Here is a 23346-nt window from a genome sequence, read left to right as displayed (position 1 = left end):
ATGGTACTTTGGAAGACAAATACCTTAAGATATAGTTCCATTCTTCACAAAGAAATAGGTGAAAAATCAATTTATCATTATGTAGTATAGATAAAATTATGCTTTGATCATTTTGTATCACTATCTTATGTAGAGAATGTAGTTAGAAAGTGGAGATAAATTACTTAGGCCATTATAAGGCCTCTTATCTAGTGAAATTTAGATACAATTAAGAAAATGGAATGTACATTTTGTGTTTAAAAGCAAAACAATCACAAAATCCATGAATTTAACAATAGGGCAAATGAGCTTTCAGAGAAAATGATAGAAATCATATCTCTGAAGATAGCTGTAACCAAAATGGACAAAGTACACAAAATATCCATAAGGGAATAATCTTGATATCAGCAGAGAAAATACATGACTTCAGAGAATGGTTTCTTTCTTCTTCCTCAGTGATAAAATACTATGATTATGAACCGTAATTAACTCTAAAACAACATGGAAGTTGGATGGAAAGAACTCTACCTAAAATGTTGAATTATTAAAGTGAGTGAAACAGGAAGCATGCACTGGGGACATAAAGCATGCTACTCTAGCAGAGCTATTAACTATTGCATTAGAGCCTCTAAAATATGCTCTTTTTACCTCTATTGACTTCAGTCAAACTGGATCTTTCCACTAAAGGAGGCAAATGAGCTTAATGTTTCAGCTGGTTGATGCCAGTGGCAAAGAGACCTTCAAATGCACTTTGAGAAAGATGTATGATCAAGGAGACATATGCTTTTCTCCATTAGTGTAACAAGTCAAAATATCATTTAATTTATTTCTGAAAGTGTTTTTTACTGTAACAGATATAGCTCATCATTTAACTTCATTCACTAAACATTATACACTAGCATTTTATTATAGTTTTAGGAAGAGAAAGGGGAGGCATTTCAGGGGTGATTCACTGACATTCCTGAAAATAGTATCATTGCTTCAGAATTCTTAAAATGTTAAGTATAGGTTTGAATGCAGTACAAGTGGATACTGAAAAATTTAGGTTTTCTGTTGCTGCTTTAACCATATGTTGTACAGATAAATGCTTACAAAATCCACATAAAGCATTTTGAAATTTCAAAGAAGAGAAAGAAAGTATAATTGATGCTACCATTGAACACCAAAGGAAGGCAATGAAAATGGAATAAAATACCAGTATAAATACTACTATTATACTACTAAGTACTCTATGACTATCTGAGCTATATATAAATTAGGGCCATTTTCACATGCCACAGATTATCTGCATGAGAAAATTCAAGTATCTAGATGTTTTAACTTCTAATCTCTAGATTTTTGGTTTCATACAGAAGAAAAAAATTATTGTAAGTTCAATATTTTGGTTGTCTTTTTTATATTTTAATGACATAGATACTATGGTATCTTTTTGGTCAGAAACAAGATGTTTGGGGACATAGAGAAGATAACTGACATACTTTAGATTGAAATGGGGGGACTGAGTAGTTATACTGTGAATCTGGAAGATAAAATGGGCATTTATATACAGTATTACAGAAATGCATAAACATGGTACAGGTAGCATAAACAATTATCAGGTAGCAATGAAGCATTTTTGCAATGCAGTTTACTGTAGGAATAAGAGAGTCTGGAGTTAGATTCAGAAAATCGTATTTATATCATTTTCTTACTTTGAAAATTGAACAAGTCATTAAACATCTCTAAACCTCTATTTACATATTAGGGAATTAGGAATAATATTAGGAATAATAATTCTTATATCACAGGGGTATTATGGATATTAAATTAAGTAATGGGTAGCACTTGGCATAAAATAAATGCTCAATAAATTAGAGCCATTATTCTGTGCAAATTTTGCTATGTTAAGCATTTCTTGTAAATGTAATTGTTAATGTATTTTGTTTCTTTTGACAGTTAATGAGCTAACTATAACTGTTAATCAGGTGTTAGCCTGGTAATGTATAAGTATGGTATAGGCTTACCTTCAGAAGAGTGAATGGTCATTAAGCTGTGTAAAGAAACAGATCTGGCTCTGACTTGACAATAAGTTTGTCTCCCTCTTTTCTATCATGCTTTTTGCAGGGTTTTGCAGTTCCACCTTGTAGATGCACCCCATCACCACCTGAAGCCTGTTAGGTATTCCCTCAGGGAGGTGTCGCACAAAAGTGTCACTGTGAATTCCATATCTTCACTTTCCATCTTTGAGGAAGTAACTTTCTCTGTAGCTTAACTTCATTACTCTAAAATAAGTGTAATAATAGCACCAAACTCAAAGTTTTATTTGAGGACTAAATGAATTGATGCATGTGAAAAAACTTAGAAAAGTCCATCATGTAAAAATCTGTTTGTAAATGTTAGCCATCATTCTTAGTGACTGCTAAGCATTTGACTCTTCTCAATTATTGAAAAGTGAATCTGGGAATCTAAAAGAATCATGTTCCTTCCTGAAACCTATGCTCAAGTTCTTATGAAGTGATACTTGTATGATTTAGGAATGAATTCGATTCTTATTAATAAACTTAAGCACAAGTTATTTAAAAACTTGTTAGTAACATTATTATCTAAACTTGTCTATGGCTGTACACTCTGACTAGGCTTAGAGTTTTACAAACTTGTTTTCCACCAATTGATTGACCTTATTTTGCCCTCACTACTCTCCAACTGTAAAACAGATGGTGAAGTGAATTATAATTTTTTTTTAAATAAACTGAATATATAGACACACCGTTGCCTATTTTATGTATAGCAAAAGTTGACTGGTAAGATGTAACAATCAAGATACAAAGCTAATATATAACAGGTATAATACCTTATATCTTAAATACAAGGTATTTAGTTTACTTGTTTTTTCAATTGGTGTAATCAAGTCATTTTTAGCTATTTATAATTGCATTACATACGAGTAACTACTTTCTTAATTGGAGAACTGGAATAATTATCCATTTAATCACAGATTAATATACGGTACATTTTAAACTACTTTTGGTTACTTAATAATTACTTTTTTCTCTACACACCACTGCATATTTGATAATTGTATAATATTGTCCTTACTTTGCTAGTATATAAATAGTCCTAAAATTCTAGAGCAATTAAAACAAGGTTTCCTCTCCATCTTGTATGAATATGTTAAGTATGTATTTTTAAAATTAAAGTAGAATTAGTTAAGAAGGCAAACTGTTTACATGGAAAAATATGCTATATTAAAAAATACATAGTTTTTAAAAGACTTGAAAGCCCAAATGAAACAAAGTGCTTCAATGTATTTAGTCCAAAGTTTGATATAAATTCTTCTAAGTGCGTTAGAGGAAATTATATGACAAACAAAACTTACTTGACATTTTGGTGAAACAATTAGGACACTAGCTTGTTTTTCCTTGGGTAAGCCATAACTGACCATATAGGATTAGAAATAATGGGGATGGGCTCATTTAATTATGCTTTCAGAATCTTAGCCCTGTATTTAATTATTATTTTTATTATCCTTCCTGCTCTTTGCCTCTCACTAAAACAAACTCCATTTCAGAATGTAGAAATCTATTCTAATAGAGCAAATGAAAGTAAGTTTGTTGATCTAGGCTTACATTAACAAAACATATAACTAACTGGATATCATTTTGAAATGAATACAATACTTACTTCTGGTTATTTCTGTGTTATAAAATTACTGATGATTCTTATTTTACTTTTTTTCTTTTATTGCTTAGTTTCACATTCTACAATGAATAAAATATATATTTCTTGTACAACATGGTTAATTTTTCAAACCAAATGATATAAATATATGTTTGTGTTATACCTACGTATTCCAACTTGTATGATGTATTCTAATTACGGTTAAATTGAGATTTCATATATGAGGGAGATTTTAATTAATTAAATTCTATTTTCTCTGTGTAATAATGTCTTCAATTCTCACCAGTATGTGATAACTTTTTTAAGAATTATTATTTAGAATGGACACTGGCAAACAATAATGGTACTAAAATAAAATTTTTGGTTTCAAAAAGGAAAGGCTTTTTTGTGTTACTAAATGTTTTCATTTTCATAAAAATGTTAAAAAATATTGAAAATCAAATCAAATTATTATTTTAATTAAGGTTTGATAAAGTTGTCCACTGTAGATGTAACTTTTAACAAGATTACCACATATTAGCCATCTACCCCATTTAAATATAAATCCAAAATTCACTCAGTGATAATCCACATTGTACATTACTCTATACTCTTTAGGTGTGCTATATGGGAAAACTTAAGTATTTGAAAAATATAGCTTACTAGGAAGGAACTTCAAGTCTTCAGAGACTGGCTATGAGAAGTAGCTCCTAGATTCATCTTACAATTGCAAATTGTGTCTTACATTAAGATATACTTATATCTATCTTGTTACTTTTTAGGTCTCCTCCTCTCAGTCTGGAGGGTACAGGACCCTGGAGAAAGATTTAGATGAAGAGGATCCTGAGGCCCAAAGGACTTGGAGTCTCCTAAGATCACAAAACAACGAATTAAGTCAGTAATGAAAAGATCATATCTTGCTTTAATAGTTTCTTATATTCATACCTGAAAGGACTCCCTCACCAATGGGTCTGAGTATGGTGCATTCAAGCTGCCCCAAATTAAAAAACTCTGTAATTTGCTGCAAACATCTTTCGGATAAGAGACACTAGGAGCTAAATTTGGTTCAGTCTCAGAACATTTATTTTGTTTCTACCTCTGTTGCTACTATACCTCTTCCATTAAGCCTTAATGCATCTTACCCCAAATTCTATCTCATTTTCATAATTGTAATTTAGCTTCAAGTAGGAGAATTTGATGATCCATCCATATGAGCAATGTTCTGAGCCAGTGATCTTGCCTGGTTCCCTGTCTCTGGGCATGTAACCATATTCCTTGATAAGCCTCCTCCTCAATAAGTTCCAGGCACCAGACTTAAATCCTAGCTCCTGGTACAGCTGTGGTTACAACTGGGTAATAAAAGCAGATACTTTCATACAATAGTAACATTTTTATATATATTTTTAAAGCAAACAAAAAAAAATCCAATTTTGAAAAACAGGTTTATTGGAATGATTTCTAATTATGTGTGGTTACTGCATTCTCCCATCCTATCAAATTGATGAAATAAAATTCATATTTTATGGCAAGACAAGAAAAATTTAAACATAAAACTTTTCTTTGCCCATCTGGGCCTCCTCCCTTCCCTTTAGTGTGTTTTATGCATCTGCATCAACCAGACCTCCTTAGGAGATAACATTCCTTCTTACTCTTGTAAGAGGTCGCAATGACCGATCACCCCTACTTGCTTTGTAAGTGCAGATCTGGATTGTGTAAACTATCAATACATCATTTGCTATATAACCTTTTGTCTCAAAAACTTATACAACTGTGCTTTGATCTCTAATGGGCAGAACAGTCCTCGGAGCGTTCTGGAAGACTGTCTCCTGGGTTTTAACCCTCAGCTTGGCTCAAATGAAATTTTTCATTTCTTTTTTTGATCAATCGACTATTGATTAATTTTTTTCATCAATATTAAACAGTAATATTATTTTCTCAAATGTTTGTGCACTACCTCGTAAACATGGTTTAATAAACCTTCATAAAGTAAACAAAATACTTCCTTCAGGACCATAGAACCCTGTCTAGTGTGCATGTAATTAGCCAGTGTACTTCCTAAATCCTATTACTTTCTAAGTGAGAATTCATTCTCATTTAGAATCTCTCTCTCTCTCAAAAGAAGAAACAGTGGTATTTCAGGAAAATATACTTATCTTAAAGATTCTCAAGTCACCCTTAGCTATTTTTATACAGGCCAACATATAGCTCACATTCTAACTTTTATTAAGAGGAAATGATTTTCTTTCCTTTTCATTCTCACATAATTTACTTTGAGTGAGAGAGTTATCTTCAGCACATCTGGTTACAAGACAGAACAATGAGATGTTTATAACAAAATAATGTTGCATAATGAAGTACTTCAGGTAGACGAAAAGCGAATCTCCAAAGAGATTAGAGCTGTAATTTGTATTTGGTTCTGAAGATGAACACCTGTAACAGTCATTTTTCCCTATGGTAGCTATCTTTATAAAATTAACAGTGATTTAGATTTAGATTTGAGGGTTAATCCGTATTCCTTTTGAGTGCTAAGGCAATTTCAAATAAGTAAAAATGCTTTTTCTCTAGGTCAAAAACAAGTACTGTGAGGGTATAAGACTGCTTCTATAAATGAAATGCAAGTGTTTGAAAAGTGACATCCATTTCCTTGGCTAACAAATTTTTCTTTGAACATGTAAATGCCTATAAAGAAAGGAGACAAATGGTGCGTGTTTGTCATTAACATCTTATTGTCTCTTTGTTCAATCAAATGATTTCTTCTGAACACCTAACTAAGATGACGTGGAAGAACACTTGCAAAATATTGTTATTTTTCACAAAAATACTTTTCTTTGAGTTGACACTAAATATATAAATATATACTTATTCCCTCCCTACATTGAAACATATTTGACCTTTGATTACTATGAGAGATAAATATTTAGGCTACTCCTAAATAGTTACTAGGTAAATAAAAATCAGAATTGTACCTGTTGAATTTGATAAATTAAAATAATTCAATAGAAACAATTCATCATGAAGCTTGCATTGGACCACACAACCGCATAAACATCGTGATACACGATCACTGACAAGCAGTATAGCATGGTAGTTAGAAGCACTGGCTCTACAGCCCATCTGCCTGTACTTAAATTGGCTCCATGACCCAATGCATTTGCTTAACTTCTCTGAATCTCAGTTTCCCTATTTCTGAAAGAGGGATTGATATTTAATAGGGCTATGATTGGAATTTAATGCATCAGTACAGGCAAAGCTCTCAGAAGGATGCCCAGCTCATAATTTAGCGGTTATCATTATTACCATCGCAGAAACAGCATACAGGAGAAATGTAGTGAGAAGCTATATTTTTATGGTAACTAAATTAATTTGCAAGTTAGGACAATTGAAACTTAACCTTTAAGGTGCCACAAGGTATTTAAAGTATCCAAGTGTTACGGGTTGAATGTTTGTATCCCCCAAAGTTCATATATTAAAATTCTAACTCCCATTGTATTAGGAGATGGGGCCTTTAGGAGGTGGCTATGTGTCAGAGCCTTCACAAATGGGATCAGTTACCTTATGAAAGAAACCCCAGAGAGCTCTCTGGCCCCTCCCACCAAGCGAAGACACAGCAAGAAGATGTCTGTCTAAGAACCAGGAAGCAGGCCCTCACTAGACACTGAATCTGCTGGAGGCTTGATCTTGAACTTCCCAACCTCCAGATTTGTGAGAAATAAATTTCTGTTTTTTTAAAGGCTGCCAAGACTATGGTATTTTGTTATAGCAGCCTAACAGACTAAGACCTGTTATAATTTGACTATGACCTAAGACTGAATACAAATATATGCTTTACAAAATACTTTATAAACAATACCTGTTTTAATTTTGTTAACTGCTGAGTTATTTTTTATAATAACACATTTTTTACTAAAAGAAACAGGCCTATAAGCAATTAATTATGTAATACAGAATGAAATAACTGTAATACTAGGCAAATAAGCAAAGTGATCACATCATCTTGGAATTTATAATAGACATAGAAATGAATGTATAGTCAGATAAACAATTTAGATTTTAGGACAACTGATCTCAAAAACTTCAAGAAAGAATAGGCTGGATATTCTTAAAGGAGATGGCTCAGGAGAAATGTGATGTGATATTAAAAAGTAAATTCTTATAACACAATTTTAAATAATTCCAAAGATGAAGAAATATGGCAATATTTTTCAAATTACAGTCAACTTACTGTTTTCATTAAAATGATGTAGACTGTTTCATAAAAATGTGGATTCTAGAACCACACTCAAGTCTGGCTGAGTAATTATCTGGAGCTGAAGTCCAAGCTGATATTTTTTTTAACAGCTTACTAGGTGATATTCATGCATGCTAAACTTTGAAGTAGGGAAAATGTGAAGTACTTTAAGTAATACAGGATGAACTGGTGAGAGGCCAAAAGAAGAATCACTTCTCCCAGCCTTTCCAAACAAATGATCTTCAAAGTCAAAGGATAAACTAAACTTGGTTGAGAAAATATTTGAATATCATAAGTGAGTTATTAAATATTAACTGCTTAATTAAATACAGTCATCCCTCCATATCCTCGGGGGATTGGTTCCAGGACTCCCACAAATAACAAAATCTTCAGATGCTCAAGTTTCTTAGTATGGTCAGCCCTTGGTTTTCCATTCGACTTCCTCAATGTCAACTGGTTCAGTACCTGTGGATTCTGCATACAGAAATTTGAAGTTGATTCTGTGGATATGAAGGGCCTATTTTAAGTTTAAATTTCTTGTCCAGATAAGTTATACTCAAGAAACAAGAAGCAATTTGAAGTTTTAATTCCAGACCTACTATTGGTGATAACTGAAGAATTATGGATCATTTCAAAAACAGTAGAAGAAAGTTGTCTACAGTTTTTCTCTTTTTCTTTCTTTTTCTCCCTCTCTCCCTCCCTCCCTCCCTCTCTTTTTCTTCTTCCCCTAGCCTCTTTCATTCTTTCTTTTCTTTCTCTCTCTTTCCTTCATTTCTCTTCATTTCTTTCTATTTTGTGGGGAAGCTAGATCTCTAAAAATATAGACAAGTGATCTTGGTAACAACCTCAACAAAATTAAACAAAATCAGGTCAGGTTTAGGAAAGAAAGTATTGGTAGTTATGACCCTGTCTCTATTTACTAAGAATAAAAAAGATCCTTTTATTTTGCCTGATTTTTCTCAGGCTTTGACAAAATTATTTAACTGGCATAGTGAGGACCACAGACAACTGTATTTCATCAAGGCTGCTTAAAATGTTTCTTGGTATGTTTTTGTGAGAACTGTCTTAATTGAATTTTAAATAAGAATGATCCAGTATTTTAATTGACTATAACTCATACTTAGGCAGTAGTGAGCTATGGCTGCAAACAGAGATAAACTACTCTAGCCTGTTTTGGTAGAAGTACAGTATCAAGCAAGACAGGTAAAAGTTCTTGGCCATATCTTGATTTCTATGTTTGTTATAGGGGGGACACTTTAATAGGAACATGGCAAAATAATACAAAACAAAACCAAAAAACACCTAGTGTAAGGCCAGAAAAAAAATTGGAAAGAGCTGGTTAATGGTCTAAGAGCTCTGTCACATGAGGGAAAGCAGAAGGAGCTGCGATATTTAGCTTGAAAGGAATAGAAATTGGAAAAGTAGGTTTACCCGTTTCTATGTGTGAAGACTGATCATATGGAAGAATTAGACGGATTCTGTGTCATTCTACAGGATGAAGTTAAGGTGGTGGGTAGAAATACATGGGGAGTGTTCAATTCAAACTAAAGACATTGTTTTTAAGACATAACAGCTTTCTAAAAGCACATAAAGAAAAAACATTCTTAGGTTCTGAAGTTTATGCAAAACTAGACGATGATCTGTCAAAAGTGATACAGAGGTAATTTTTTATTGGGTGTAAATTGGGCTTACTGACCTCCTTTAAATTCTAAATTTTCATGATGGTCTCTGTCTAGTTTATCCTGAAGATAGGTGGGACTTGAATCCCAAGTGATATCATCTTAGTCTAAGTTGGTACAATCTTCATGATTTAGGACTTTGTGATAGCTCAAAATTAATAGTGAAATAAGTCTTTAAAAAGTGTAAGTGAGTGAAATTGACTTTTCCTTTAGTGATGTTAGGGTTATGAAATATTAGAAAGGGAATAAGTTTTCTTTCATTAATAATGGATAAAAACACACTTTTCTCTCATGGGACTGATAAGGGTTGAAAATGACAGCTTAAAAAGAACAGTGTTGTATATTTCATTTAAGTTTTTTTCCCCTAAATTTAAAAGTATAATCTATTTTATTAAATGTAAGTATGCATATAGCTTTGGTATTGCATGTCATGTCAAGCTGTGTTGTGGAAATTGTGCCAGGGTGAAAATATTTTAAATAATTTTTTGAGATATACCAGCTTTTTAAGGTGTAAAATGCTTTGAGATCATGATCTATGTCAAAATGGTTAAAAATAAATAAAGAAAAAAATAAAAAGCTGCTATAATGCAATAAACTGAGTAGCCTAGTACTTATTAAACAAACGTTTCAGTTATACAATATATGCAAAGGGAGTAGTTGCTAAACTCAAAAACAACAACAAAACATTTGCTAGTAGCTCAGTGTTCTTATATTAGTGGTTAATTCACTAACATCATACTCTAATCACTGCATAGAATTGACCACTTACCTGAATGGTCAATTCAGGTAATCAATTACCTGGTTATTTTAGATTAATCTACAGATAACACTTTAGTTTTTCGATGACTTTGGGTTTCACCAAGGAAGTTATTATTTTATGGTTTTTCATTTGAGGAGTCAACATTTGTTCTATATCTGTTACATTAATTGAATTGAAATAAATATAAAATCAACTATAACGTCACTCTTCCTTATTTAACGAAGAATCATATAAGGATAAAATACCAGAAGAGATGTCACATTTATTTATAAAAATCACTGAACTGGAAAGTAATGATTTTCTCCATGATTCATAATATTATTTTCAGATTTTTAATGTTATGCTATCAATCGCTTCAGAATCTGAATCATTAGAATTTCCTCAAAAAGGTTTTAGCTTTCTGCCTTTATCAACTTGAAAACAAAGAAGTTTTCAAAGTTTACAGAATTCCTCTTTTAAATTCTTTGAATATAAAGTTGAAAAATAAATTTGACTCAATCTTTTTTTGCTGTTTGTTTTTTTTTAAAACTACACATCACTGAGCCTATATTTGACATTCTAGAGAACCATGCTGTCCATGAACATGCATAGTTAGGAAATAATATTCAGAGGCTATACACAATCAAAATAGGAAGCCATTGAGAAATAATGAAATAGAATACCTGGTCAATTGTAGGCCACTATGCCAGAAACTGCAAGTTACTACTCAATATCCTTTCTCTCCTTCCTCTGTTTCTTTCTCAGGAAGAGATACCTCCCCAACACCATCCCCCATTTTATTCAAGTGGCTCTGTGGCTCAGCTAAAAGATTATATTTACAGCCTCCTTCTCTGCTCATTGAAGCCACTTGTGTTAAGTTATGGCTGATGAGATATAGATGCAAGCTATTGGTGGGGCTCCTGAAAAGGTTTTTTAAATGGAACTTAATTAGCTGGGAGGAACCCTTTGCCCTTTCCTTCCCCTTGTTCTTCTTCCTGCTGAAACATGTATTGATACATGGAATTTGGAGTTCTGGTATCATTTTCTTCCTTTGTGGATAGGGACAGAAGGATGTGAGCAGAAAAACAGAAGCCTGAGTTGTTTAATGATACTATGCAGTCACCTCATCAATTTGGGCATGCCTACTGATGTACTTATTCTTTTGTGAGAAGATAAACGGTAGTTCATTTTAGCTTCTGGAGTCTGGCGTTAGTTATGAGTAACCAAACACAACTCCTAACTGACAGAGACACTCAGTGACATAACATGTTGTTGGATGCAATTTCCATGTCTGTAGCAGTGGCAAAATGATTTGATTTATTTTGCATGAGACTACAATGCAGAAAATCTTTGGGGGAGGGTGTGAGAGTAATAGAATCATTTTGGGTGTGATCTAATAGATGTATCCACATAGAAATATATATTTAAAAATTTGTGATCTAATAACTATTTTTACTCAAGTAAAATATCCACCAGGGTTCAAATTAAAAGCAACTGGGTCAGGGGTAGGTTTCTAGAGTATTTATGAACAGGTTCTTAAATATTTCTGCCAAGAAAAATATGGGAAGGAGAGACTGCCGACTGTAACACATATGACCCTGGATTATTACATAGAAACACAGACTTAGCATTGGAAAACCACCCATTGTACTTCTCAAAACGGTGTCCAACAGATGCTAATGTCCCTAATGGATTCTCTGTCGCTTTTGGCATGAGAATTGATTAGACTTGGATAGTAATAGAAAATATTCTAACAAAAAAAGTGAGGTCATTGGAGAATAACTTTGTCTAATTCAATATTTGGCAAAGCAAAAATACTACGTTGATGCTCAGTTAAAGATAAAATGCTAATAATTTACTAATTTCCACTACTATACTCAATCTCGCCCCTCTTCATCTTTCCTTCAGACAAGAGAAAGAAAATCTACATAAATAAAACAGATTTTAAAAAACCTACAAAGTCACATTGGTCCCCTTTAATCAGTAATTCTCAAACTTGTAATTTTGACCTTAAATATATATTTGAGCCTTCCCCTTTATTCTTTCCCCAGCTTCTGGGTGTTTAGCCCATAAAAGAAATAACGCTGGAATAGGTCAAATCTGATGTGAGTTGCATTTGATGACAGAGATACCAGGAAATTGTGAGTCATTCACCAGGGTGAACATTGAGCCTTTTCTGTACTGCAAGGGCTCTAAGATGGGTGCTTTCTCCTGGGTGCCAAGAGGGCTGTTATGACTCTATGCAGAAGCTGGAAAATGTGAGAGATAAAGAGAAGCAGGCCATTCTTTTAACTCCTGAGAGACCATAAATAACTGTCAGTAATATCATACAACTTAAGAGTTGAAATCTCATTAATTGTATGGTTTTTTTAAAAAATGGCAGCTTATTTGTCAAAGGAAATCAAATCACAGAACTCCAGTATCTAAACCTGACAACAGCCAATAAAAATGGAGCTCCTCTGGTTAAAATTTGAAGAGAATAAAAAGCCCCACCCTACTCAATCTCCTCCACATCCCCCCAGGCAGACCTTACGGTTCTCCCAGAAAGCTCTGAGTTCCACGTGGTCCTTGGAATTGACAGAACATGATTGGAAGCTTCTTGTCTGCTTCACCTCCTTCCATCTCCTTCTATCATTTTACAACTTGGGTGCTAGATGAGGAAATTGAGAGCAGAGAGTTCCAGTAATTTCCCCATGGTTACTGTTAGAGGGAGAAGTAAATCTGACTACTGTCTTTGGTTTGTCTGTTTTTTCATTGTACAACACTGTCTAGAAACAAAGGGAACGATACTTAACATCATTTCAAACTCCTTTTCAAATCATTTCCCATCTGAATATGTTAAACTGCAAAGAGAATGGCATTTGTCACATACTTTTGGATTACTTCATAAACTGAAGAAAATTAACCATGATTAATCATTGAGGGAGTGATTCGGGACACAGTCTTAGATTGCATGAAAATTCAAAGCAACCACAGACAGTTCAACCAATGAGAATATTATTTATTCATCATCAATAGTGTGCCCAGGATTCCAGAAGATATTAAAGGAGCATAAAACATGGTACTTGACCTTAAGGAACTGACTATTTTGTTAGGCAGACAATGTGTGTGTGTGTGTGTATGTGTGTGCATGTGCATGCGTGTATTTAGAAGATAAGTATCAATTGAACTGTGTAGGATTTAATAAAAACTTCATTGTAGTTTATGAAAGAGAATACAATCAGGTTCTCTTACTTATCAATTTAGAAAAAGAGAGAGAGAGAGAGAAAAAGAGAGAGAGAGACAGAGAGCTTCAGGAATTTGGTTTTTGGTCTTTGAAGCTATCAGTGGATTGATGGATCTACTGCTGTTCGAAGTTTCCTGGCCTGTCAAATTCATGGAAAGCAGAAGTCAAGAATTTTGCAGAGAAAAATGGGCAGCATGGGATAAAACAGATTTTGTATGAAAAGAGAAACAGAAATAGAGAAGGCAGAAATGGAACCGCAAGCTTGGAATGTTCTAACTACTATATTTCCTAAAGTTAGCCTCTGTAAAATTGCCTTCAAAATTTTAGATTCATGAGTCATTCTTTAAGCTTGGGTGAAGGGTTTAAGTTGTATTCAATCAAACTTTTCCTGAATAATTCGGAATAAATGGATACAAATTACCTAGTAGAGTGTATAGCACATGGAAGAAAAACATGATATATATCATTATTATGTTGAAATATTATAATTTCTGGTGCCCAAGATTCCACATGGTTAAAGTTATAGAAACAAAAAATGCAAAGCTGCTGCACTTTTCAATACCTTGTGTAAAGGGAAAAACACTGAGTGGAATTTGGGAGCTGGGACCTTTAGTCCCCCCCTTTTTTTTCTTTTTACCAAGTGTCCCGTTGCCAAGTGTCGGTAAGACTAAGTAAGGAAGCCTCAATTTTCTTTTCTGATGACAAGGGAGAAGATGAGTGATTTCAAAGATATCTTCTATCTTTAAACTTATGTAAATCTGGGGTTGAATCAAAGGCCTGGTATAATCTGCAAGTACTTTTGTTATTTGTCCTGTGAAATCATCCATGCATAAATTTATATGACTTCAAAATAAGAACATTTTTCTTTATGTGAGCTTTTTTCGTGTTAGCTTTCCAGCCTTGTACTGTATGTGTAAACCTCATTTTGGAGACTTCCAAATAATTATCACTGATTAAGAGACAGGGGGATTTTAGTTTCTAAATCATAACATGTGGTAAGTGTACGCTTGTTTTCCTTGACATTAACAAGATCTTAATTCCATCTGAAAAGCTGATTTAACATAGGTTTAATCTTGTATATGTGTTATTATTGAGAATGGATCTGCCTTTATACTTGGTAGAAAATATGACTGTGTCCTGATGAGAGTGACATTTAAAATTAGTTTCCCAGACTCAGTGTGCCCATTGAAACCTCACAGATGCAAGAGGAGAAAAATGTCAAAGAAGCTCATATACTTGGATTTGTTTCTGCTGCCTGTGCTTTTCTCCTGACACCTGCTTCTTGGCATTGCCTCCAGTGCCTCAAAAGGGAAACATGTTGCAAAATGATATATTAGAGCACTGTATAATATTTTGATACATTTTTTAAAGGGAACAACTTTCTCTTCTCTCATATTGCTGACCTCTCCACTCCTGTATTCATCTTCCTCCCTGCTCTTGATTCCTCAGGACACTGTAGTGTTTCCCTGGGGGACAAAAGCAAAAAGAAACTCTTGGTGCTTTAACAGGTTTAGATATTACAGAGAATTCCCATTTCTCACAATGCCCCTTACAATAGCAGTTCAAGGACTCACTGTTGCAAAGACTGATGTATGTATATTAAGCAAAAACAACAAGGAAAAACAAGAAGCTGACGTCTCTTCTATATGTCACAATGTTTTAAAAATTGCCCATCACTTGGTAACCATGTCTTCCTCTCTAAGGCCAAAACTTCAGAGGTTCATCTTTTAGTATAAGTCTATGACAACTGACCTCTATGGTGTTAGTGGTTGGAATTGGTACAGCCTGTAAAATCACATAACGTAAGGGAAAAATGTGACCCTGAAATAAAAGGATATTTTATTTGTTAGACAACTTTTGTTTGGAAGAAACAAATTCAAAATGAAACAAATTGATTTAATCTGGCAAAATTCTGGTTCATCTTGTATTCATGTATTGCTCAGTGATGGTTTCATGCTTCCCTTCTCATTCCCCATTGTGATGGTTAATTTTAGGTGTCAACTTGACTGGGCTAAGGGATGCCCAGATAGCTGATACGAATTATTTCTGGGTGTGTCTGTGAAGATGTTTCTGGAGGAGATTCGCATTCAAATGAGTACACTGAGTAAAGAAGATCCACCCTCACCAAAGTCCAATCCCTTGAGGGCTCAAATGCAACAAAAAGGTGGAGGAAGCGTAAATTCTCTCTCTCTCTCTCTCTCTCTTCTTGAGCTGACATCTTCTCCTGCCCTCTCTCTCAGACCTTCAGACTCTGGAACTCCTATCAGCGTCTTTTCCCCCAACACCCCCCATCTGTATTTCTCAGGCCTTCAGATTTCAGCTGAATTATACCACTGGCTTCCCTGGTTCTCCAGCTCACAGACAGCAGATAGTTGAATCTCTCAGCCTCCATAACTAGGAGCCATTCCTATGATACATCTCCTTTTACATATATCCAGATATATCCTATTGGTTCTGTTTCTCTGGAGAACCCTGACTGATACGTCCATCATTCTCCTCTTTTCTGAGTGTTAGATATAAAATCCCCATATATTTATCTGTTTTCAGTGACACTGCTCTCAAAAAACTTTGTTAGATTTCTGTGAGATATTAATCTCATCCAAACTTCAGCAAAAAATAGAACACTAAAACTCCTAGGATACCTTATCTTCTCTTCAATAAAATTTTATTAATGTTCTAGGTCCAGTTTAGTAAAAACAAAGGTGCTCTTTCCAGAAGTTCAATTTTCCAGCATGCTTACAATTGTGATTTAACCAGGTAGCCTGAAACTGTTGATTTTAATATAAGTTTCTGAACTAAATGCCTTGGGTAACAAAAATCAGAGGAATAATATGGTAGTGACATGGTCCCTTAACAAAGCAGTAGCACTCAACATGAGAAGACTCCAGTCTGGCCATAGAAACTGAAGAAAAATTGTCATTGTTACAGTTGTGAAACAGGAGGAGACAAGGGGTTGAAAGTTAAATGAGGTTTTTCCTTCTAGAACTGAAAAGCAAGTCAATCCAAATGACAAATTGAATGGAGTTTCTTACAAAATTGTGGGTTCCCCATCACTGTAAGTATTCAGACAAGAGACAGACACAAATCTGGGGGAATCCCACAGTAGGTGGGAATTGTACCAGGTGAACTGTAAGCCCCTTCTAATGCTGAGATTCCATTGTTCTAAGAACCATACGGTGAGGGCATTAAGAACAGGACTGGGGAAAAAGAGACACTGTAAATCCCCCAGTCATCCTCCAAATTTCTCTCTACTTGCTGGTTCCCTGGAAAGGCAGCCTCTCTTTATAACAGAGATGCTAAATTTAACTGGTATGCCTAACCTCATTTATAATCTCCTAGCCTATTTCCCAAGTTTTTTTTCTATACTATTACAGGCATCATTTAAAAACCATTAATAATTGTGTCCATTAACTACGTTTTCAAATGTTCTGAGACATAGTCTCAGAGATGAGGCATGTGAAGTGGCTGGAGCCTGGAATGGAGAAGAATATGAATTGCACTTAGTTTGTGGCAGAAGGGAAGAGCATAGGAGACTATTCCCCAATTCACTTGATTTTTACCTGATGATTTACAAGGTATGTAAATTAGGAGACAACCACAGAAGGTACATTTAATGACATCTTAATGCATCATGGAATTTACGACAAGGCATGAATAGCTTGTGCACTCAACCATTGGAAGCAGATGTTGCAATAATTCTACTTAATACTTAGGAGCAAAGTAAAGCATATTGTTTTATGTACAAATGTTTATGAAACATTAATAAGAATAATATGCACCATTCAATGCTGAACATATAATCTGAAATCCTTTCCTATAAATATTTATAAAGGAGACATTTTGGTTTTCAATGTAAACTGATTTTAAGCCCAGATTTTGAGATGCTGCATGTGTTTTTTTTTTTCCTCTGGGTGTATATTTAACTAGAGTAAGACTAACTGACTCACAGGGCAGCAGCACTTTTTACTGTACCTACTTAGTGAGAGCCTAAAGAGATTGCTTTGAATTAATTCATGAAATATACTCTCTACTACAATAGCTCAGCTAGTGGCTTGGAAATGGAACTTTTACTGTTGTATTAGTTAGTAACTACTTACTGTGTTGCAAAGAATTAATGAGCTTCATTAAGTTCAAGGAAGTACACAGTTTCTAAATTATGTGGTAATATTTGATATGTATAATATAAATAATTTTAAAAATGCCTTTTCCATCAATGCCTCAAATGTTGGCTTGGTTATCCGCAATGACCAATTAGAGGTATTAAAGGAGCTAGGGTATATTTGAGAGAAAAATCTACATTACAATATTATAGTAAATTTGATTTACTGTTCAAAATGCTGTAGTTCTTTATTGCTAACTACGGTTGCAAGGCTCTTAGTCACCTTATTTTCTTTCTGACAGTATCTTTTCTATTTGCAGTTGTATTATGTTTCTTCTAGTGACTTTTACTAGCCAATGTCAGGTTTTATTTTGTTTCTCCCCCTCCCCTTAATAGGGGAACCATTTTAGAGAAATAGAGTATCTGTTATTTTCTTCTAGTTAAAACAATCCTAACTGCTAATTGCTCTTCAACACTGCAGTATTGTCCATCCTTAGCTGCCCAAGTTTAGTTGAAAATGTCAAGATTATGAAGTGAATCATTTTCATAACTTTTTTTGTGTAAGTATATAAATATGGAGTAAGTTTAACATGCCAAATTTAGCATTCTCAAGCAATACAGTGAAACTGAAAAGCGTCAGGTGAAACGTGAGCCTTGGGAAAAGTGGAAAGGACTTTATGGTGTAAAGAATATCCCACAGCAACAAAGCAGACAAAGAACAGCTTGAAGGTGGTTAGGAGCTATGCATAGGAGTGATTTTTAAAGTAATGCTGAATTTGTCTCATCAATTTCACTTAAATCTGCCTAATCCTTTTGAACAGAATATGATCGGTAATTTAAACCAGTCTTGAGACATTTGATCACAGCATGATGACATCAGCACTCTCTAATCCACTGGCTCGTGTCTTATCATTTAAAGATGTTAGGATTTGTAACATCTTCTCTGACCTTTGTGTTTGTACTGGATGTACAAATCCAAAGAAATCAAGTATTATAAAACTATGCTGCACCTTAGGATATTTAAAAAGCTATTTTTGACTCACCCTTGTCCTACTGACTACCAAAATTGAGACACTGTAAAAAAGATTTGGTGAAAATTTTCTTCTTTTCTATCGCCATGTATCTACTGTGTTATGAATTTCTTCAACTTATTGAAAGTTTTTAACAAATTTTATATCAATTGTGTCTAGAATACCTTTGTGAAGTAAATTTTAACACTAAAGTAAATGTTTGTAAGAATATAGTACTAAAAATAATCTCATCATGGGCACTTAAGCAGATATTTGTTCTAATTGGAATAAATTAAAGTGAATTTACATTAGAAAATAACAATGGTTATTTTAAAGCACCAATTGATATTGTAAAATAAAGGCTTCACAAATGTTTAAGTTTTATCCATTTCACATACCTTGTCTTGCAGTGGGAAAAGAAAATGGTAAATAGTGAATATATTCCGCAGCCCATTTTAAAGTAGCTAGAGACAGAGATTATGATTTAAATGAGCTTTAGAGTAAAGCTAGGATAGCAGTATTCCTGAGCCCAACTGTGGTCCAGGTTTACCTAATGAAGTTGTAAACGTCTTTTTTTTAAGGTTATACTGTTAATTCCCTCATTAGACTCCATGTTCACAACATTACCAGGAAGCTGGGTCTGGTTTATTGCCAGGCTCAAACCCCATGCCAGCCCCTGCTTATTCACATATACTAGATCATGGGACTCCAGTAGTCACTAAACTACTGTTCTTCCTTTCTCTACTACCTTCATCACCATTTGTGACCTGAGGTGAGAGAACTTCTTGTCCTCTAGCTATTATCCCCAACCTTTCCTGAGAATGTCCTCTCTCTGCTGTTACTACTTGGATACTGGAAGAGACCAGGATGGCAACAGTAGCAGTGGGAGGGAAACATGCAATTTTATATATTCTATTGCATTTAATGTTATTGTACCATAACCCTATTTGGGGAGATCAGAGAAAAGGCTTAGGGTGATTAAATACTTTGCCTCAAATCACACAACTGTGAAGTGATATAGCTGGTGTTTCTGGACCAGTTTCTGATTTCAAAACCCCCTTTTCCCCTACTGGATCACAGTGCTGGCAGCAAGAATGACCAGCGACTATGTGCTCTTACATGAAAATGGACCTCTGATACTTTCCCAAGGCCGTTATCTACCATGACTTCGGGTTCCATCTAAGATGGGTCAAAGATTATCAGGGCATTATAGCACTGAATTTACTAATAAATTATGAAATAAGCCTGACATCTTCAATTAGTCTTGGAAGTGAACTATTTAATAAAAACTCTGAATCTTTTTCAAAGGTAGTTTTAAATGGTTATTTTTGAAGTATGAATCCCAACAATCAGAGTTCTGTGGGCAAAAGTTCTTAACCAATTACTTCTCTGAGAGTTTATTTTCTCTGAAAACTTACCTTTATTCTTGACATTAGGCATGTGAATAGAAGTTTGAAAGACAGAATAAGCCAGAGGAAATAAAGGAATAAATGATTCTAGGAAAAGGCTTGAGGAAATGTCAAACTCAGGTTATAGATTGTTGGGACTGCAATTTATGTAACTTATTTTCCTGGATATATCCTTTGACACACTTTCATAAATATTTTCTTTGTCTCTCCAAATGAAGTTCAAACTCCTGAAGCTTGGAGGGCAGATAAAGTGCTTTATTAACATTATATCCCCAGTGTCTCACATTTATTTGCTGCTTAATAAATATTTACTGAATAAGTGAATATAAATAAAAGAGTAAACTTTGTCTTATATATTGTATGTTATACAATTTTTGCTTGACTATGAACTGTCAGTTGTCTTTGAATCATGAGAATAAGGACCAATAATAAAATCTATGCAGCAAAGATATATTAATCAGAACAGAATCCTTTAAAATATGTGGGTCAGTTGGCATGTATATGTGCAAGAATAATGTGAGTTACAAATATGCATGTATGCTTATTGTTAGTAGTCTTACCTCCTACATAGTGGGTTTTCCAATGCACATTTTTTTGTAACTCATTTGATTGAACAACATTCACATTATGCTTTTACTATCAGCTATAATGTACAGGTATTCTAGAACTAACTCTGTACTTTAAGAACTTGAGAAGAAAGCTCCCAGATGCTATTTCATCATAATAATGGCTGATAAAGGTGACAAAATGGTAAGAAGGTGCCAGAAACCCTGGGCTTTGGTATTGCTGATGGTGACAGAAGAAGTAAGGCCATTACCCTGGAGCAGAGGTTGGAAGCCTCGGGTGCTGAGATGCTTAAATTTTATTATTTACTTGTATCACAGTTAAACAACTTAAATTATTGAAATTCTAACCACTAACTACTGTTTTATATTGAAACGACACCTTTAAAATTTTCCATACACAGTATTTATTAAAAATGCATTATACTTTTAAAATCAACCAGCCTAGGGACTTCTGATTCTGGACCAAAATAGAGTAAATTCACTTCTCCTTATTGCTCCTGATAAGTACAGTTAAAAACTTTGGAGATTATACATATAAAAAGCATAAGAAAACTCTGGAAGGTGGAGAGAAGAAGGCAGAACAACAGAACAACTAGGGATCTTGGGGGCCAAGGAACGACTCAGTATGTGTGTGTGTGTGTGTGTGTGTGTGTGTATATATATATATATATATATATATATATATGTATGTGTATATATATATATGTATATATATATATATATATATATATCCAGGGCAGATTGCCTCTGGATGTGGACCCCGAAAGAGAGAATGTATCAAGAGACTTGGGCATACCTGAATTCTGCTTTCTGGAATGCCAAGTTCTCGGGCCAGTCATTTTCTAGTTGTTATCCCAGGGTAGCGGTTCTGTTGAAAGAGTGTTTGCAGGACATCCTTCTGACTCAGCTTCAGAACAAGCCTCCTTCTTTGTGATCCTCTTGAGAGTGGGCCTGTGGAAGAGAAAAGGGGGCGAAGTCTCAGCGGGGAATCCATGGAGGTACAAAACAATGGTGCCGGCCCAGCGGTTATCCTTGTGCCGTGTGGAAAGCCTCTAAGTCAGGGGACAACTCTGCATTTGGAACTGACTTCGGTACACCGAAAGCCATGTTGAATGGGACCCTGGTGGTCCTGGGCCCCCTACCCTCATGGTGCAGTGCACGCCTCATGGGGAACCTAGTTTTCCACTCCCACGCCAGGCTGCGCACCCCCTTCCCTTCTGACACAGTGTCAGAGGAGGCCTGATTAAACAGAAGATTTAAATAAGACACAGAGTCTAACAATATAATACCCAAAATGTCCAGGACACAATCAAAACTCACTTGTCACACTAAGAACCATGATAATATCAGCTTGAATGAAAAAAGGCCATCACAGATGCTCACACTGAGATAACACAAATGCTGGAGTTATCTGACAAAGATTTTAAAGCAGCCATCAGAAAAACGCTTCAAAGAAAAATTATGAGCTTGTTGTAAACACATTAAAAAATAAAAAGTAGTAAACAAATGGAAACTTTAGAACAAGAAATAAGATGAAAAAAAGAAACCCTCAGGGAATGCGCTCAATAACATAATGTAAAGGGCAGAGGAAGAATCAGTGAACTCGAAGATAGATCAATACAAATTTCTTAGTATGAACAAGAGAGAAAGAATGGGCTGAAGAACAAAATAAACAACCTCTGAGATTACGTAGGACTGTAAGAAAAGATCTGACATTCATGTTATTGGTTTCCCAGAAAGAGAGTAGAAAAAGAGTATGGCTGAAAAATTATATATAAACCTAAAAGAAGTCATGTCAAAACAACTCATTATTAAATTTCTGAAAACTAAAGACAGAAAAAATCTTCAAAGAAGCACAAGAGAAATAACACATTACATATAGTAGAAAAAACAATTAGAATGCTCTAGACTTTTATATTCAATTAAATATCCTTCAGGAATGATGGGGAAATCAAAATATTCCCAAGAGCACCAAAACTATGAGAATTTGTCACCAGCACATCTGCCCTAAAAGAATGGCTAAAAGGAGTTCTTGAATCAGACTGGGTACAATTTAAAAAATAAAAATGAAAACAGCAAATCTTGGAACATGAAGAAAGAAAGAAAAACTGAAAAAAAATATGGGCAAATACCATACACTTTCCTTCTCCTGATGGGTTTCTAAATTGTGTTTGTTGGTTGAAGCAACAATTATGCCATTTTTTGGTGTGGTTTTCTATGTAAAGGAAATACTTAAGACAGCGCTATTATAAACTGAAAAGGGTAAAGGGATTTAAAGGAAGGTAAGGTTTCTTTCTGGTGATGAAACTGTTCTATATATTGATTTTGGTGGTTATACAAATATACACATGTGACAAAATGGCATAAAACTATATGCATACATTATACCAATCTTAATTTCCTGATTTTGATACTGTACTATAGTTATGTAAAATGTTACTGTTAGGGAAAAGGGTGAAGGGTACATGAGATGTCTCTGTACTATTTTTGCAATATCCTGTAACTCTAAAGTTATTACCAAAAGAAACTTAAAAAAGAAAGACAGGGTATGCATGTATTTTGATACTTATATTTATTATATGTATTTGTCTTTGAAAAATAAATACATTCCATATACTATACACAAAGACCTGTTCAGGACTGGTCACTCACTCTGGCTAACATCCAAACTTGGTCCTGATCCAGTACTGGATCTCTAAAGATCAAAGCCTGGATATATGATACAGGATATATTTAGCATCATCAAACCTGATCTTTTAAAACATAAGGTGTCAG

The 23346-nt window shown here is 34.3% G+C and overlaps 2 long non-coding RNA genes across 3 annotated transcripts in view; both read right to left on the bottom strand.

Annotated features, from left to right (window-relative positions):
• Positions 1–23346, bottom strand: part of LOC309660860 — an 850010-nt gene that overhangs the window by 67729 nt on the left and 758935 nt on the right. The gene's annotated exons all lie outside the window — the stretch shown is intronic.
• Positions 1–23346, bottom strand: part of LOC309660828 — a 143960-nt gene that overhangs the window by 26131 nt on the left and 94483 nt on the right. For both annotated transcript variants that reach the window (XR_014263654.1, XR_014263655.1), the window contains exon 3: positions 21368–21522. This is a non-coding gene — a long non-coding RNA (uncharacterized lncRNA). The remainder of the gene's footprint in view (positions 1–21367; positions 21523–23346) is intronic.

Source organism: Balaenoptera physalus, assembly GCF_965194825.1.
Source record: "Balaenoptera physalus genome assembly, chromosome: 5".
Classification (NCBI taxonomy): Eukaryota; Metazoa; Chordata; class Mammalia; order Artiodactyla; family Balaenopteridae; genus Balaenoptera; species Balaenoptera physalus.
The sequence above is the reverse complement of the archived record's forward strand: the minus strand, read 5'-3'. Positions and strand labels throughout refer to the sequence as shown.